Genomic DNA, 18,066 nt, shown 5'->3' on the forward strand with positions numbered 1-18,066 from the left:
TTTCAGCTGAAACTTTGTAATCCCGAAGAAGGTGGTCATTGACATTTAACTTTCTCGAATACAACAATTTTCAGCCCAGGATTCTGTATACTAGGTTTTAAATTTGACAGAGAAATCAAATCTTTTATTGACATGCAAACATTGATGAAATCTGCCACTACACGTCCAGCTCTGCAGAAATACTCAGACCCATTCTCCATACTGACCATCACAATGGACCTCCAAGAAAAGTAGACACCCAGAAACTGAAGAACAAAACATAGCTTCCACATTGGTGCAAAAAATAAAATTAAGCAATGGACCTTCACAAAATAAGGTGAATAGAACTCCACAATACTTAACAATTCTCTCAATGAATGGCTTGGAATCCCCACTGACAAGGCACAGACTGGGTGACTGGATAAAAAAGCACAATCCATCTATATGCTGTCTCTAGAAACACACCTAATGTGGAAGGACAAAAGAAGACTCAGGGTGAACCAGCAGTTAAGTAAGCGAGGAGATGATTACGATTTGCCTGAATTATTGTTTTCCAGTCCTTCATCCTTAGTCTTGTTTTATCCTTCACCATGTTGCCATTTGCCTGAATTATTGTTTTCCAGTCCTTCATCCTTAGTCTTGTTTTATCCTTCAACATGTACAATCACCACATTATACCCCATAAATGCATTAAGGTACACAGTTATGATTTAATGAAGGAAAATATATTTAAAATATTAAAAAACAAAAGGAAATCAGAAAAGGAGGGGTTGCAAGTTAATTTTCAGAGACAATTGTATTTAAAGCAAAAAAGTAAGTAATAACAAAGAGGGTCACTATATACTGGTCAAGAGAAAAATAGAACAAGAGGACATTTCAATTCTAAAAGTATATAACACCCAACTTATATGGTCCCAGATTTATGAAGCAAACACTAATTGTCTGAACAATATAATATCCTACAACACCACAGTAGCTAGGGACTTTAACATTCCTCCAAGAGAACTGGACAGAGCCACTAAACAGAAACTACTTATAGAAACAAGGAACTTGAATGCTACCCTAGATCAGTATGCTTAATAGACATATATAGAACACACAACCCCAAAGCCAATGAGAATATGTTCTTCTATCAGCCCATGGATCATACTCCAGCCCACAGACACAAATCAAATCTCAACAATTTTTTTTGAAAATTTGAAATAATACTTTGCATCTTTTCAGTCCACCAGGGAATAAAGATAGAAATCAATTGCAACAAAAACCTTCATCCACACACAAAGTCCTGGAAACTACAAACTTTATGCTACACGACAGTTGAATCAAGGAGGATAAAAGAAGGAAATTATTAGATTTCATGAACAGCATGACAATGAAGCCACAGATTCCCAAAACCTGTGGGATACTGAAAAAGATGTCATAAGAGGAAATTTCTTGCATTAGATACCAACATAAGAAATATAGAAAGAGAGCACATCAACAGCCTAATGAATCATCTCAAAGAAATGGAGAAGGAAGAGTAATCCAATTGCAAACCTAGCAGAAGAAAAGAAATAACCAAACTTAAATTAGAAATAAATGAAGTTGTAAACAAAAGAATCATTCAGAAAATCAATAAAATGGAAAGTTCGTTCTTTGAAAAGATAAATAAAATCAACAAACCTTTGGCCAGATTAAATAGAAAGATAGCATTAAAATCTCTAAAACCTCAATCAGAAACAAAAAAAGGGGAAATAACTACAGATACCACAGAGATACAAGAGATTATCTCTGTCTACTACAAGCAACTCTATGCCCAGAAATTTGACAATGTGGACGAAATGGACCAATACCTGGAATCACACTGTGTCCCTAGACTTAACCAGGGAGAAATAGAGCTCTAGAACAGACAAATATCAAGCACTGAAATTTAAATAACAATAAAAAAGCTTCCAACAACAAAAAGAAAATCCCTAAACCACATGGCTTCACGAGAATTTGATCAAATCTTCAATGAAGAGCTTATACCTACCATGCAGAATGAATTCCAAAACACTGAGAAGAAAGAAACCTTCCCTAGCATGTTCTATGAAGAAAATATCACCCTGATACCAATACCAAGAAAAGACCAAACTAAAAAGAGAACAACAGACCAATTTCACTTATGAATATTGACAGAAATATACTCAACAAAATCCTAGAAAATAGATTTTATCTATACATTTAAAAAATTATATGTCATAATCAAGTCGGCTTCATCCCAGTGATGCTAAGATGAAGCTAGTTTAACCTACACAAGTCCATAAACATAATTCACCATATCAATAGAAGCCAAAATAAAGACCATAAAATCCTCTCAATAGATGCAGAAAAAGCATTTGGCAATATTCAGCATCTTTTTCTAACAAGAACACTTAAGAAAATAGGCAGAGATGACACATTTCTTAATTGGTTGAAGCCTTCTAGGACAAACTCACAGCCAATTTCACACTGAATAAAGTTTTCCACTTAGAACTGAAACTAGACAGGATGTACACCATCACCACTGGTATTCCACATAGCTCTGGAAGTTTTAACTAATGCAATCAGGAAAGAGAAGGACATTAAGTGGATACAAATGATGGCCGAGGAGGTCAAACTTTCACTCTTTGCCAATGTTATCATTTTATACTTAGAGAACCCAACTGATTCAACTACACGACTCCTGGGAGTGATCAAGATATACAGTAATGGTGTGGAGTATAAAATCAATGTGCTCAAATCAGGAGCCTTTGTGTATGCAAATAACAATTAAAATGAGAGGAAAACAGGGACACAATACCCTTCAGAGCAGCTTCAAAGAAAGTGAAATACCTGGGAATATACTTAACCAAGGACATGAAAGATCTTTTCAAAGAGAATTATGAAACCCTAAGAAAAGAAATAGCAGGAGACATGAATATATGGAAGAATATGTCATGTACACGACTGGGAAGATTTGCATTGTTACAATGTTTATAAAACCCAAAGTAATGTATGGATTCGATGTAATTACCATTAAAATACCAACATCATACTTTGAAGAAATGGAAGAAAGAGTTCTGCATGTTGTATGGAAACAATAAAAAAACCCATAAAGCCAAGGAAATTATTAATAATAAAAACAAATCCAGAAGTATCACTCTACCAGACTTTACATTATATTGTAAGTCCACAGTTATCAGAACAGCATGGTACAGCCACAAAAATAGAAATACAGGCATATAGAACAGAATAGAAAACGTAGAGATGAAACCAGCTTCTTATTGCTATCTGATCTTTGATAAACCAAACAAATAATCACTATTCAATAAATGGTACTGGGAGAACTGGATAATTCACATAAAAACTGAAAGTGGACCTGCACTTTTCGTCAACTTGCAAAAATTGAATTCAAGATGGATAAAAGTTTAAATCTAAGACATGAAATGATAAAAGTCCTAGAAGAAAGTGCAGGGGAAGACTTGATGATGTAGACCTGGGGAAAGATTTTATGAAGACTCTGTTGGCAATCCACGACAATACCAAAATTAAACAAATGGGACTTAATTAAGCTGGAAAGTCTCTGCACAGGTAAGGACACAAAAACTAAAGCAAGATGCCATTAATCCCCCACCCTCACCTCCCTCCCTGCTCCCTCCCTCCTCTTTCCCCCTTCTCCCTATTATTACGTTGTAACTGGGTTATAGCTTTCATGTGAAGGTGCTACATTAGTTTCATAATAAGGGTGAGTACATTGGGTACTTTTTCTTCCATTCTTGAGACACTTTACTAAGAAAAATATGTTCCAGCTCCATCCATGTAAACATGAAAGAGGTAAAGTCTCCATCTTTTTTTAAGGCTGCATAATATTCCATGGTGTACATATACCACAATTTATTAATCCATTCATGGATCAATGGGCACTTGGGCTTTTTCGATGACTTAGCAATTATGAATAGGGCTGCAATAAATACTCTAATACAAATATCTTTGTTACGATGTGATTTTTGGTCTTCTGGGTATATGCCCAGTAGAGGGATTACAGGATTGAATGGCAGATCTATTTTTAGATCTTCAAGTGTTCTCCATATCTCTTTCCAAAAGGAATGTATTAATTTACATTCCCACCAGCAGTGCAAAAGTGTTCCCTTTTCTCCACATCCATGCCACCATCTCTGGTTTTGGAATTTTGTGATGTAGGCTAGTCTCACTGGAGTTAGACGATATCTCAAAGTAGTTTTGATTTGCATTTATCTGATGATTAAAGATGATGAGCATTTTTTCATACGTCTGAAGGCCATGTGCCTGTCTTCTTCAGAGAAGTTTCTCTTCAAGTCCTTTGCCCAGCCTGTGATGGGATCCCTTGTTCTTTTCTTGCTAATGCGTTTGAGTTCTCTGTGGATTCTGGTTATTAAATCTTTGTCAGAGACATAACCTGCAAATATCTTTTCCCATTCTGAGGGCTGTTTGCTTGCTTTACTTCCTGTGTTCTTGGCTGTGCAGAAGCTTTTTAGTTTGATCAAGTCCCAGTAGTGTATTTTTCAAGCAGCTTCAATTGACTGGGGGATCCTTCTCATGAAAAGCTCGCCCAACCCAATTTCTTCAAGGGTTTTCCCTGCACTCTCTTCTAGTATTTTTATACTTTCATGTCTTAGATTTAAATCTTTAATCCAGTGAGAGGCTATATTGGTTAATGGTGAGAGGTGTGGGTCCAGTTTCAGTCTTCTACAGGTTGTCAGCCAGTTCACCCAGCACCATTTGTTAAATAGGGAATCTTTTCCCCATTGAATGTTTTTAATTGGCTTGTCAAAGATTAAATAATGGTAATTAGCTGGATTCATCTCTTGGTTCTCTATTCTGTTCCAGACGTCTACTTCTCTTTTTTGTGCCAGTACCATGCTGGTTTTTTTGTTTGTTTGTTTGTTTTTGTGGTTTTTGGCCAGGACTGGGTTTGAACCCACCACCTCTCGCATATGGGACCAGCGCCCTATCCTCTTGAGCCACAGGCACTGCCCAGCATGCTGTTTTGATCACTATTGATTTGTAGTATAGTCTGAGGTCTGGTAGAGTGATTCCTCCTGCTTTGTTTTTATTTCTGAGTAATGTCTTGGCTATTCGAGGTTTTTTCTGATTCCATATAAAACTAAGTATTGTTTTTTCAAGATCTTTAAAGTATGACAGTGGAGCTTTAATGGGGATTGCGTTGAAATTATATATTGCTTTGGGTAATATGGACATTTTAACAATGTTGATTCTTCCCAACCATGGCATGGTATATTTTTCCATTTGTTAACATTCTCAGCTATCTCTTTTTTTAGAGTTTCATAATTCTTTTTATATAGATCTTTCACGTCCTTTGTTAGATAAACTCCAAAGTATTTCATCTTCTTTGGCACTACTGTGAATGGAATAGAGTCCTTAATTGTTTTTTCAACTTGACGATTGTAGGTATATATAAAGGCTACTGATTTATGAATGTTGATTTTGTAACGTGAGACGCTGCTGTATTCCTTGATCACCTCTAAGAGTTTTGTAGTAGAGTCCCTAGTATTTTCCAGATATACAATCATATCATCTGCGAAGAGTGAAAGTTTGATCTCTTCTGACCCTATGTGGATACCCTTGATCGCCTTTTCTTCCCTAATTTTGCTGGCTAAAACTTCCATTACAATGTTTTTTTTTTTTTTTTTTTTTGAGATGGAGTCTTAAGCTGTCGCCCTGGGTAGAGTGTAGTGGCATCACAGCTCACAGCAACCTCTAACTCCTGGGTTTAAGCGATTCTCCTGCCTCTGCCTCCCAAGTAGCTGGGACCACAGGTGCTGGCCACAACACCTGGCTATTTTTTGGTTGTAGTTGTCATTGTTGTTTGGTGGGCCTCTGCTTTGGATTTGAACCTGCCAGCTCAGGTGTATGTGGCTGGCACCTTAGCCGCTTGAGCCACAGGCACTGAGCCTACTTCCATTACAATGTTAAAGAGCAATGGAGACAATGGACAGCCTTGTCTGGTTCCAGATCTGAGTGGAAATTATTCCAATTTAACTCCATTCAATATGATATTGGCTGTGGGTTTGCTGTATATGGCCTCTATTAGTTTAAGAAATGTCCCTTCTATACCAATTTTCTCAAGTGTTCTGATCATGAAGGGATGTTGGATGTTATCAAAAGCTTTTTCTGCATCGATTGAGAGAATCATATGGTCTTTGTTTTTTAATTTGTTTATGTGCTGAATTACATTTATAGATTAACGTATATTGAACCAGCCTGAGACCCTGGGATAAAACCGATTTGGTCATGATGTATGATTTGTTTGATATGTTGCTGGATTCTGTTTGTTAGGATCTTGTTGAATATTTTTGCATCTATATTCATTAGTGATATTGGTCTACAATTTTCTTTTCTTGTTGGGTCTTTTCCTGGTTTGGGGATCAGGGTGATGTTTGCTTCATAGAACGTGTTGGGTAGTCTTCCTTCTTTTTCTACCTTTTGGAACAGATTGAGTAATCTTCAAGGGAATATGTGAATCCTAGTAAAAGTGGAATGTAAAGGTCTTAGCCAAATAACTAAGAGAATGCCACAAAAGCTATGTTAACTAGTGTAATGAAAATGTGTCAAACGGTCTACGAACCAAGTTTATGGTGCCCCATGATCATACTAATGTACACAGCTATGATTTAATAAAAATAAAAAAAAACTAAAGCAAATAAAGAACCTTTGGAATGGGAAAAGATATTTGCAGGTTATTAATCTGACAAAGGGTTGATAATTAGAATCCACAGGGAATTCAGATTAATCAACATAAAAAGAATAAACAATCCCATCTATCACTGGGCAAGAGTCATGAACACAACCTATGAAGAAGACAAATGAATGGCTAACAAACATGAAAAAAATGGTCTTAATCATCACAGAAATACAATCAAAATCATTTTTAGATATCACTTAACCCCACTCAGAATAGCTTACATCACAGGGTCCCAAATGAGATGCTTGTGCAAATGTGGAGAAAAGTGAACATCTTTACACTGTTGTTGAGATTGCAAACTAATAGAGTCTCTTTGGAAATAAGTAGGGAGAGTCCTCAAAGAACTCAAATTATACCTCCCATTTGATCCCACAATGCCACTACTAGGCATCTACCCAGAAGAAAAAAATGGCACCTTATCATAAAGACATCTGCATTTGATTATTGCTGCTCAGTTTACAATCACCAAGATGTGGAAACTACCCTAGTGCCCACCAACTCATGAATGGATTAACAAACTGTGGTATATGTATACTATGAAATACTACTTAGCCATAAAAAGATGCAGAATGTACATCTGGATAGTTAGAAAACATTCTTTTTAGTAAAGTATCACAAGAATGGAAAAGCAAGTATCCAACGGATTCAACAGTAATATGAAGCTGGTAGACCAACTAATACATGCCCCCACAAAACAAAAAGTCAATTTAACTCCAGTTGAGCTAAGGGGGGAGGAAAAAGGGGGAGAAGGGAAGGGGATCAGTGTGGTCCCACCTAATGGGCACATGTAAGAACATAGGGCACATCTCCCCAGAGTGAGAAACAATTATAATAGGGACTTTCCCTAACAAACTCAAAAACAAAACAAAACAAACCCCCACAAAGTTTAAGACTTCTCTATAATAAACATGCCTTTTCCCTGTTTCTTGCAGCTTTTCATTTATTTTTATTTTCTATTTTAAATTTTATTTATTTCTGTTTTAAACTTTCTTTTACTTGAGCCAGGGTCTTGCTCTGACTCAGTACAATGCCATGATCATAGCTCATTGCAACCTCTAATATGAAGGCTCATGTTACTTTCTCACTGCAGCCTCTTGAATAGCTGGGACTATAGGGAAGCATCACCACACCCACACCTGGATAATTATTTTTTCTTTCTTTCTTTCCTTTTCCTTCCTTACTCCCTCTCTCCCTCCCTTCCTTCCTCAATTAAAAAAGAGGGTCATCAAGGCCATATCTTTCAGTCTTAGTTAGCTTTACCTCTCAGCACCACCTGCACGTCCTTCCTTCCTTCCTTCTCTCCTTCCTTCCTTCCCTCCCTCCCTCCTTCCTTCCTTCCTCCTTACTTCCTTTCTTCTTTCCTTCCTTCCTTCCCTCCCTCCTTTCTTCCTATCTCTCTCTCTCCTCTCTCTCTCTTTTTTCTTTTCTTTTTTTCATTTTCTCTCTTTCCCTTCCCTCCCTCCCTTCCTTCCTTCCATCCTTCCTACCTTTCTTTCTTCATTTCTTTCTTCTCTTTCTTTCTTCTCTCTCTTTCTTTCTTTTTGTTCTCACATTACCTAGGCTTGTCTACAGCTCCTGGTTTCAAGCCTTCTACAGTGCTTAGATTACAGGCATGAATCACCTCTTACAGCTTTTCTATCATCCTGTTTCTCCCCTTGCTTTGAACTCTATTTTTTTTTTTTTGAGACTAGGTATAACTTTGTCACCCAAGATCAAGTACAGTGCTACCATCACAGCTTGATGAAGTCTCTAATTCCTGGGCTCAAATGATTCACCTGACTGGGCCTCCAAGGAGCTAGGACTACAGTTCACCATGATGGGCTAATTGGTTTATAGTTTTTGTAGAGATAGGCCCAGGCTTCAGGTGATCTTTTTGCCTTGGCCTTTTTACTTTGGCCTCATAAAGTGCTGGGATTCCATGGCATGACTGTGTATTAATATTCCTTAATACAAGGTCTCATCCAGAGATCTATTTTTCATCACTTTTTTAAACTAAAATCTTTTACAATCCTACACTTCCAATTAAAAAAGAGGGCCATCAAGGCCATATCTTTGAGTTTTAGTTTGCTTTACCTCTCAGCACTACCTGCAGGCACTGACTAGGCCCTTACCTGTGCTCCTGGATGAGCATCTATCCTGAAATCTCCAAACCTGAAATCCAAAATGCTTCAAAATGTTATTCATCTTACATATAAAGATGACAGCACAAGTGGAAAATTACACATCTGAATTCATGTGACAGGTTTCATTGAAAACACACATCTTTGTTTCATGCAAAATTTAGTACTTAAAAATATTATATCAAGTTACATTCGGGCTTTGTGCATAAGTTGTTCATGACGCATTAATGAATATTGTGTTTAGACTTGGATCCCATCCTCAAGATATTTTATTGTGTATATATAAAAATTCTAAAATCTGAAATACTTCTGGGCATTTGGGGTGCAGAATGTACAGCCTGTACTAGTAGAGAAAAAAAGTTCCTTTTAAGTATGATAGAAAGTAAGAGATTGACTTACTGAACTTGCAGATGACACGTACTTCTCAATGCAGTCCAGTGCCTTTCCAAAGTTTACTTTCATTTTTGAATTTTCTTTTTCAAGGCTAAAATACATATTATAAAATAATTCTTATCACAGATAAATTTTTAAAATGCCATAAAGCTTGTGAACAAATATCTAAAGGCATAATTAGAGAATTTCTCAAAGATTAACAAAGCAGATGATTTGGCAAAGGTATTTTTCTAGGTGTATTTTTGGAAAATGTATAAAATTTTGAAAAAATATACAAAGGCATGCATTTCAAAATAGCTTAAAGTTGAAACTTTCCTTGGCTTCACACAAACATACTTATTATCTGAACAGATACAATCTCATATTACACTGCTATTTGCTTTATGAATACTCAAGTTATTTTGTGTGCTGCTTTTAACTGTACCTTTGCATGCGGTCTTCCATCATCCTTTTACATTTTATAGTCTCTGCTAACTGATCTTCCAGAGATTTCTGCACCTAAAACAAAAGATTAAAAATAATTTACACTTGGAAAAACAAAATGTCCACCAATGGATTAATGGATAAATGAAATGTGGTATACATAAAAATATTATTCTTGGGCTATGACAATGTTTTTATTAAAATCTTACTACCCAAATCATTAATTTTAGGAATTAAGTCAATTTCTTTTGTAAAGTCAAGGGGACAGGCACTACTTGCAATAAGTACTATCACTATGAAGGGGATAGATATTTTTATCAGAGACGTTTTTCATATTGTCTACCATATTCTTATACGCAGGTTGTCCCTGATTTGGGATCCTCCAACTTCCTATTGTTTGACTCCATAATGATGTGAAGCCCTTGCAAGTTTGACATAATGATGATGGCCACCTTAATTTTTTTGACTTTAAAATGAAACACCCCAATTTCAATGTATGTTGAATTTTGATTCATGATCCTTCCCAGGCTAGCAATATGTGGTATGAGGGACATACAATGCTTTATTATAGACAGACTTATACTAGATTATTATTATTTTTTTTTTTTGGCCGGGGCTGGGTTTGAACCCACCACCTCAGGCATATGGGACCGGCGCCCTACTCCTTGAGCCACAGGCGCCGCCCAACTAGATTATTTTTTCAACTGAAGGCTAATGTAAGTGCTCTGAACATGTTCCAGGTAGGCTAGGCTAAGTGAGGATGGGTTTATTGGGATATAACCCCATTGAAAGTCAGTGAGCATCTGTACTACAGGTTGAGCATCTTAATATTAGAACCTAAAATCCAAAATGCCCCCAAATCCTAATCACTTTTAGGGTCAAAATGACATTCCAAATGGAAAATTTGACATCTGACTTCATGTGCCATGTTGCAGTGAAAACATCTTTGCTTCATGCACAAAATTATAAAACATTACATAAAATTATCTTCAGGGTGTGTGAATATGGTGTATATATTACAAATAAATTTGGGTTTAGACTTGAATTCCCTTCCCAAGATATTTCAATATGCATGTACAAATATTCCACAATCCAAAACATTTCTAGTCCAAAGCATTTTGAGTAAGATACACTCGGCCTCTTCTGCCACAGAACTAAAATAAGAGATTAACTTACGAAACTTGCACTTGACAAGTCTTTCTCATACTGGTTGAGTTTTTCGGCTTGGTCTTTGACAGTAAGTTTTAATTTGGAATTTGCCATTTTGATCCTAAAATATAATTTTTAAAATAATTAATGTCAGATAATTTTTTTAAATATCATGCAATTTTTGAACAAACACTTGAAGGTATGTTTATGTGAATCCTTAGATATTTGAAAAGTAGATGATTAAGCAACTATATCATTTTTCTAGCAATGTCCATGCATAATGTGCAAAATTTAGAAACAAAGTAAAAAAAAATATGCATTTCAAAATAGCTTAAAGCTGAAAATTTTCCTAAGATTCACACAGATATAGTTACTATTACAACTAGCACTAGTCTCAAACTGTAACACTTATTTTCTTTATAATACTCAAGTCTTTTTATTTTTCTTTTTTGCTGCTTGAAAGCATACTTTTTCCATTGGTCTAGCATCTTCTTGGCACGGTGTCCTTCCTCTTCGAGTTGATCCTCTACTTCTTGAAACTAAAACAAAGATTAGAAAAATGTTTACACTTGGAAATGACCCACATTTCCCTCACTGGATGGACAGCTAAAAAATGTAGCATATAGAAAACAAGGTTTTTAGACTAACACACTATTTGCATTAAAAATAATAATGATCTAGTACAAATCTGCTCATCACCTGAAGAGATTTTTTAGCTAAATTTCATTGGAACCCTGACACACCCCTTCATTCTGCATATTATTTATAGATACTTTTCTGCCATCACTGCACAGTGGAGCTGTTGCAACAGGAATCTTCTGGATCATAAAACCTAAAATATACTATTTGGCCCTTCACAGAGAAGGTTATCTACTCCTGTTATAGGATGAAAACACAACATTATTCTTGGTTTTACAAATTATATTGTATTATTATTAATTTTACAAATTATATTGTATTACATAAATACTATTAAGTACTCAATAAATACACTATTCTTAATTTTACAAACTATATTGTATGAGATAAATACTCAAATTTATAAAATTGATAAAATGGGGAAAGAGAAGATTACATTATGATAAGCATGTATATTTTGTATTCTAAGATCACAACATCAACTTTTATTATTTTATTTTATTCACATTTAATTTTATTGTAACAAGGCAACTTATATACTTTCAGCATCTAACACTCACCATCATGTTTTCTTTTAGGAAAAGGAAAAAGACTTTTAAAAATAAATGGGAAGAAAAGTACAACAGAGAATGTCAACCCCAAAGTTAAGTCGCAAGGCTTAAGTTTTCACTAGGAGAGAATTTAATCTAAATGTGTCGCCTTAAACTGTGAGGATGACTATTAAACTTTGCAATTAAACATGACAAAGGAGAGGCCATGATGTTAAAATTACCACTTAACCTACCCAGTCACGTCAAAGCTATGTTTTACTAACCATCGTGACCAGATGTTTATTTTATTTTTTTTCTTTTTGTGAACATGAGCAAGTAGACAGGCACAAGTTGGTAAATGCTAACTATCCATATTCATAGACACATTGTAGTCTCTGAGCCAATTTACAGGGAAAATAGAGAAAAGGCTAGAACTTTGTGCACTGCTACACGGGGGACAGCACCCTTCAGCTTCCCACAGAGCAAGGGGACCAGGTTTTCCTTTTTCTCTCACATCTCAGTTGTGTGTATGCTTCAGATGACAACCAGATGTCTCATGGAATAGTTCGAGAGGTGGACCTTTACAGAGGCCAAAAGATCTGGGTTTGAGTACTGGCTCCACCAGTACTAGCTGTATGACCTTTAGCAAATTAGCAACTTGGTTTCTTGATCTACAACATGGACAGAATAGCACTGATTTCCTCATGTGGATGTTGGGAAGACTGAACTGGGGAATACACATAATGCACTTAGAAAAACGTGAGGCACATGGTGAGTGGCATATAATATTTACTATTAACATCTTGTTGTATTTTATGTTCTAATTTTATAGTTTAGGCAGGTGACATGCCAATGAAAATGGTCCCCGACAGCTGCACTCAACTATCTCCACACTACTGAAATGGGCAATAAATGCATAGCATGATGCCCACAACAGTCCCAAATTCTGTAGATAACAGTCACCAACTCCAGTAGCCAGCAGTGTTTTCGTCCACTCATAAGAATTCATGGCTTACTTGTCTCCATAGCAATCAGTGGGATGGATGACCATGCACTGCAGTGCACAGAGCATCTTCTAGAGTGAGTTGTATGGAACTTACATGACCCCAGGCAATAGCCTCAACCTGAAAACACTGTACTCCATTGATAAATCAAGGTGCCTTGATCACTTCATTCCCAGCAACTGGATATGATGGGCTGCACTAGCAAGCACTCTGATGATCAAGTTAAGGTCATGTGCTGTGGTAGATCAGAAAGGCCAGAGCTTTTCAGTTGGAAAGGCAATTATCAATCTACAAGTCCCAATTCTGACTTTGTAATGAAGGAGTACTAATTTAATTTTTTTTTCTATAGTGAGAATGATATGAATATATTTTTTTTCCTGCTGGTTGCATCTACATTCACTTATTTATTTGGTTGAACACTTTCCTTGGAAATTAAATTAGTATTATCAGGAAAGAAGCAGACTGGTTTGGCCCTAACTCATTAAAACAAACAAAGAAAAAAACAAAAAACAGAAAAATATTTTCTTGCTACTGTTGAAACAGCAAAGAACAATAAGAAAGAACTACAGGAAATATTTCAAACTTTATCAATATTAAATAAGATTACATGAGGAGATAAGCAAAGACATAGAGTACTTTCCAGATGTATATCTTTGAAGGAGATAAGGAAATCAAAATAATTCCTTGGTATAGAGAATATTTTCAATGAAAAGGCCATTTTTGATTAGAATGCACTAGTCTCTCCTCTATAAAACCTGAATAACTTGATTTAGAATCAGAAAAGGGGCTGCTGGAGTCCTTATCACATAGGCCTGGCCCTAATGTCCTTTGAAGCACTGAGACCTGTCTCTCAGGTTAAACTGCAACTCAGTCTGTTTCCCTCCATCTACCCATCATCCCTCGCAACCACTTGCTACACATATATTTTACAGTTTCTCTCCCCCCTCCCTTCTAAAAGGCATCTTTAAAAGCCACTGACTATCACTGAAACATTGGGCAATCATTCATACCCCCCATGTGCATGGTATTTGGAAATAAACCTTTCTCTTATTAATCTACTCTAACTGTGAGTTGATCTTTTCAGCACATCAACCTAGGGGAAAAGGGCAAGTTTCCCTGAGACTCCCCTTCACCTTCTTTCCATATAATTTCCTTAATTCCCCAATTACAAACTTCATTGGGAAGATATTGCAATGGATAAATCACAGCTAGACATATTTACAAAATACTTTTCACTAAATTCTGTTAAATACCATCTATTAATTATAAAATAACTTGGGAAAAGTTACTGAAATATATATCCCAAATAGAGAAAATTAGTAACAATAGCAAGAAAGAGTTTTTTCTGTTTTTTTTAATAAAAAAGTTCCAATTTTATATTTTATTGCTTAAAATATATTTAGAATAAAATTTTATTATATCAATTATCAGTATAGTATAAAGTATTTAATTATATACTAACAAATGTTAATCTAAAACATTTTCAATTTATATAAGGATAACTTATAGGCGTATCAACTTTTGCTATTAAATCATAGCTGTGTACATTAATGCAATTATAGGGTACAATGTGCTCGTTTTATATACAACTTAGATATTATTCTCACCTTAAGCAAATTTATAATTGAACAAGATGACTCTTCATGAAAAAATAAAAGCCCTCAGAATGGGAGAAAATATTTGCAGGTTATACCTCCGATAAAGGTTTAATAACCAGAATCCACAGAGAACTCAAACGTATTAGCAAGAAAAGAACAAGTGATCCAATCACAGGGTGGGCAAAGAACTTGAAGAGAAACTTCTCTAAAGAAGACAGACACACGGAATACAGACACATGAAGAAAAGCTCATCATTCTTAATCATCAGAGAAATGCCAATCAAAACTACTTTGAGATATCACCTAACCTGAGTAAGAGTAGCCCACATAACAAAATCCCCAAACCAGAGATCTTCGCATGGATGTGGAGAAAAGAGCACAATTCTACACTGCTGGTGGGAATGCACACTAATATGTTCCCTTTGGAAGGATGTTTGGAGAATACTTAGAGATCTAAAAATAGACCTGCCATTCGATCCTATAATTCCTTTACTAGGTATATACCCAGAAGACCAAAAATGACAATATAACAAAAACATCTGTACCAGGATGTTTATTGCAGCCCAATTCATAATTGCTAAGTCATGGAAGAAGCCCAAGTGCCCATCAACCCACGAATGGACTAGCAAATTGTGGTACATGTATACCATGGAATATTATGCAGCCTTATAGAAAGATGGAGACTTTACCTCTTTCATGTTTACATGGATGGAGCTGGAACATATTCTTCTTAGCAAAGTATCTCAAGAATGGAAGAAAAAGTATCCAATGTACTCATCCCTACTATAAAGCTAATTTATAGCTTTCATATGAAGGCTATAACCTAACTATAGCTCAAGAATATGGGGAAAGGACCAAGGGAAGGGAAGGGAGAGGGGAGGTTATGGTGGACGGAGGGTAAGGGCTGGGGCCACATCACGGTGCATCTTAGAATGGGTACAGGAGAAACTTACTAAAGGTAGAATACAAATGTCTACATACAATAAGCATGAAAATGCGATGAAGGCTATTGATGAGAATATTTCAGATTGTATATGAAACCAGCACATTGTACCCCTTGATTGCACGAATGTACACAGCTATGATTTAATAATAAAAAAATTAAAAAAAGCAATGCAAAATGAAGGACTAACTTATTCTGCACAGATTAGATAACAAGTACTAAAGAATAAAGTCAACGAAAGTCAGAACACTCAGAGAAAGTTTCATGAAGAAAGAAAAATTGTGCTCAGGTCTGAATGAGGTTAGATGATCAGAAGCTAAAAAAGCGGGAAGCACAGCATGAGCAAGGCAGAGAGATGGTCAAATCTGCTAACTAACTGAGGATGATAGTCAATGGCAGGGAAATAAAAACACGTCCGCTTGATATCATTTAAATTAATGTTCATGGGACTATGATGCATTGGTGGCAAAAAGTAGAAACAAACCTAAAGGTCCAGCAAGTGAAGAATCGATCACCAGTAGGACCACACAATAGAACAGTACCAGACCATGAAAAGAAATGAAGTATTGATCCAAACTACAACATGGATTCATCCTGAAAACACGCTTTGTGAAAGAATCCAGTCACAAAGGACTAAGTAGTATATGGCTCCATTTATAAGAACTGTCTACAAAACAGCATGGTACTGGCACAAAAATAAAGATGTAGATCTATGAAATTGGATAGAGAGTTTAGAGATGAACCTAGCCACATATCGCCATTTAATCTTTGAAAAGCCTACAAAGAGCATGCAATGAGGAAAAAGATCCTTATTTAACAAATGGTGCTGGAAGAACTGGTTATCCACATGTAGAAGACTGAAACTGGACCTGCACCTCTCACCATTGACAAAAAATTGATTCTTCGTAGATGAAAGATTTAATTATAAGACACAAAACAATAAAAATTCTAGGAAAGAGTGGGGGAAAACACTTGAATACATTGGCCTGGGAAAAAACTTTGTGAGACAGACCCTCTTAGCAATTACAGCAACACCAAAAATCAATACCTGGGACTTGATCGAGCTTAAAAGCTTTTGCACACCTAAGGCTATCGCAAATGAAACCAACAGCCAGCCTTCAAATGGGAGAAAGTTTTTGCAGGTTATGAATCTGACAAAGGCCTGATAACTAGAACGTACACAGAACTCAAATTGAACCATTAGAAAGTATAAACAACCCTCTCTATAAGTGGGCAAGAGATTTGAACAGAAACTTCTCTGAGGATGACAGACGAATGTCCATCAAACACTTGAAAAAATGCTCATTGTCTTTTAATCACCAGTGAAATGCAAATCAAAACCACTCTAAGATATCACCTAACCCCAGCAATCCCAGAACTACAGATGCTATTGTGGATATGGAGAGAAGGGATGCTTCTACCATGCTGGTGGGATTGCAAAATAATACAGCCTTTTTGGAGAGAAGTATGGAGGATCCTCAAAAATCTAAAAGTAGACCTACCATTTTGACGCTGCAATCCCATTACTAGGTATCTATCAAGAATAACAAAAATCATTTTACCACAAAGACATTTGCGCTAGAGTGTTTACTGTGAGTCAATTCATAATTGCCCAGTCATGGGAGCAACCTAAGTGTCCATCAACCTATGAATGGATCAACAAACTGTGGTATATGTATACCATGGGATATTATTCAGCCATTAAAAAGATGGAGACTTTATATCTTTTACATTTACCTGGATGGAATTGAAATACATTCTTTTTAGTAAAGTACCATAAGAATAGAAAAATAAATATCCAATATGAAATCCATACGTCCATACCTATATGAAATCAATATATAAACAATTACATGCTCATAAGAACAATAAAACACTCTTATAGTCCAGTTTGTGGGTAGAGTGAAGCGGGGTGGGGAACGTTTGGCAGAGTGAGGGAGGGCACGAGGCAAGATCTCACCTATTGTGCACATTGTGAGGATGTATAATATGTCCCTTGGAAAAAAATAAAATAAAATTTGATTGATAAAGTCTCCCTCCCCCCCCACACCGCCACCCCGCCACCCCCAAAATGAACTGTCTAGATAAGCAAATCTATGGAGATAAAGGTAGATGGTGGTTGCCCAGGCCTGGGGAAAGTGGAGGGATAAGATTAGGGTGGAGGTTATGGTTATAAGATGTGGGGTTTCTTTTCACATTGATGCAAATGTTCTGAAATTGATTGTGATGATGGTTCCACAACCCTGTGAATATACTAAGAGACATTAAGTGGTGAACTGCATGGTATGTGAATGAGACCTCAATACATTTGCTTTTAAAAATCCAATGGCAGGATCTGGATAATTTTCTTAATTCTTTATTTTGGATGTACCTCCTATCCAAGACCTGAATATTTCTGTGCTTTTACAATATAATTAAAGTGAAATGGAAATGAAGGCAATTAACTTTGCAAAGAGTTTATAAATTAACCTAAAACATTTTCATTTTATTTATTTATTTATTTATTATTTTTTTTTTAGAGACAGAGTCTCACTTTATGGCCCTCTGTAGAGTGCCGTGGCCTCACA

At 36.0% G+C, this 18,066-nt stretch overlaps 1 long non-coding RNA gene across 1 annotated transcript; it reads right to left on the bottom strand.

Moving 5' to 3' along the window:
- Window positions 1–9,239: 9,239 nt before the first annotated feature.
- LOC128579624 (uncharacterized) lies at window positions 9,240–10,906 on the bottom strand. The gene is made up of 3 exons (XR_008378229.1): window positions 10,813–10,906; window positions 9,638–9,711; window positions 9,240–9,304 (listed from the first exon to the last, which is right to left on the bottom strand). It is a non-coding gene; the product is annotated as an uncharacterized LOC128579624 (long non-coding RNA).
- Between the last annotated feature and the right edge of the window lie 7,160 nt (window positions 10,907–18,066).

Source organism: Nycticebus coucang, unplaced genomic scaffold (genome assembly GCF_027406575.1).
Source record: "Nycticebus coucang isolate mNycCou1 unplaced genomic scaffold, mNycCou1.pri scaffold_86, whole genome shotgun sequence".
NCBI lineage: Eukaryota > Metazoa > Chordata > Mammalia > Primates > Lorisidae > Nycticebus > Nycticebus coucang.